The sequence below is a fragment of the Otolemur garnettii genome, unplaced genomic scaffold, assembly GCF_000181295.1.
Source record: "Otolemur garnettii isolate 467f Iridium unplaced genomic scaffold, OtoGar3 scaffold00033, whole genome shotgun sequence".
NCBI lineage: Eukaryota > Metazoa > Chordata > Mammalia > Primates > Galagidae > Otolemur > Otolemur garnettii.
In genome coordinates this window covers 16670338-16672691 of record NW_003852428.1, presented here as the reverse complement: position 1 = coordinate 16672691, position 2354 = coordinate 16670338, and positions in this window count along the sequence as shown.

The following is a 2354-nucleotide window of genomic DNA, read 5'->3' as shown; positions in this document are numbered from 1 at the left end:
GAGACCATTGCGGGGTGAAGTGGGGACCAACCAGCTCCTGAACAGATGTTCTGTGTCAGAGAACGATGGAGGTGAAAACCAGTGGTAGATTAGGGAAAGGAACTCACACTTCACAGCCTTCTGAATTTAATGTTCTGTGCAGACCCACTGCAGCATTTCCAGACTAGACAAAAGGAGACCGACCCTCGCTCATGCCAACAAATGCTGAAGCAGCCTCTGTTCTCTAGATAGTTTCTGAGCAAGGTCCACAGGACGTGGCACATTGCTTTGTGGGAAAAGGAATAGAGACCTTCCGTTCTTTCCACCTACACCTTGAACTAACAAACAGGATGGATTGGGGTGACTTTAGTTTGTGTTCTCAATTGACCACATTGCTTCTTACTGCTTACCACAGCAGACTATTCCAACAGAAAGAAAAGTTGGCTATGGGAAACTGGGAAGCTTTTACTCATATATAATATTTCCCAGCACTAGCAATATAGGCAATAATTTTAAAGGAAAATACAGTATGATTGCGGGAAAGGGATCTATCAAAAACTCAGGAAAGGACTTCTGGACCCTCCCTAAAGCAATAGCATGAAAGTGATTTAATAGTAACACAGACTAAATCCCCAAGGTCAATAATTTTATTTGCTATTATGTACAGAATTACCACCTGGGGGGTTCACAGAACATATTAAAAGCCCCCCAATGCATCACTAACAAAGCTTTTCTTTCCTACAAACCAGAGAAACATGAAATCTCCCATCCCTTCAGAAGCAATTCATCCAGCAATGATTTATTCCCACCTGTCCAAGATGACTTGATAAGCACACAGGGAGAGTGACTCCCCACTCAATGTAATTTGCAGAAGCAAAACTTTGGCTGAACTCTGTGGTTTGCTACTGTGTCCCCTCTTGCTGCTCCCAAGCCACACGTTACCCCACAGGAGAAATAAGGTGCCGGCCCTGTCTGCACGATGGCTTCAGGTGTTCTGAGTGTGTGGGAATGGGAACTCCATGACCTAGAGAGGAAACCACCTCACGTCACCATCTGATCTCTAACAAAGCAAAAAAATCATACGCGGGGGGAAGGAAACCCTGTCCAATAAATGGTGCTGTGAGAACTGGAGAGTCAAGTGTAAGGACTGCAACTGGTCCTGCATCTGTCACCACTTACAAAAATTAACTCACTATGGATAGATTTTAAGCTAAGGCATGAAAGTATTAAAACCATGGATGAAAGTGGGAGAAAACTCTTAATCTTCTTGGCCTAAGAAAAAAATGGATGGCAATCTCAGCCACAAGAAAAATAAAATAAATGGGACCTGGGCAGCACCTGTGGCTCAAGGAATAGTGCAGCGGCCTCATATACTGGAGGTGGCACGTTCAAAGGTTCAAACCTGGCCCTGGCCAAAAACTGCAAAAAAAAAAAAAAAAAAGGACCTGATCAAGTTACAAAGCTTCTTAACAGTTAAACACAATATCAACAACGCAAAGAGATGACCTGCAGAATGGAAGGAGCTATTTGCATGCTCTGAATCCCAGAAAGGGCTAATAACCAGAGTTACAAAGAACTCAAGCAGATCAAGAAGAAAAGATTAGTTAACCCCATTAAAAACTAGGTAAAGCACATGAATATAAACTTTTCTCATGAGGATAGGTGATGGCCAACACATGCATGAAGAGATGCTCATCACCCCTAATCATCAGAGAAATGCAAATCGAAGCCATTTTGAGACATCACCTAGACTCCCAGAGAATGGCCCACATCACAAAATCAAAGCAACAGACGGTGGCGTGGGTACAGAGAGCTGGGAACACTCCTGCACTGCTGGTGGGACTGCAAACTAGCATAGCCTCTGTGGAAAGGATTAGGGAGATTCCTCCAAGAACTAAAAGTAGAAGTTGCATTTGATCCTGAAATCCCATTATTAGATATTTACCCCAAACAAAAAAAGCAATTTTACCATAAGGACATTTGCACTTGAATGTCCACAGAGCATTAGTCACAATTGCAAAGACGTGGAAACAACACAGGTGCCCTTCAGCACATGAGTGGATTAATAAACTATGGTGTGTGTATACCAGGGAATATCCTTCAGCCATAAGAGAGACGGAGATTTGTTATCTTTGTAACATCCTTGATGGATTTAGAGAACATTCTCTTAAGAAAAGTATCCCAAGGCTCGGCACCTGTGGCTCAAGTGGCTAAGGTGCCAGCCACATACACCTAAGGTGGCAGGTTCGAATCCAGCCCAGGCCCCCGCCAAACAACAATGACAGCTGCAACCAAAAAATAGCGGGGCATTGTGGCGGGCGCCTGTGGTCCCAGCTACTTGGGAGGCTGAGGCAGGAGACTCGCTTGAGCCCAGG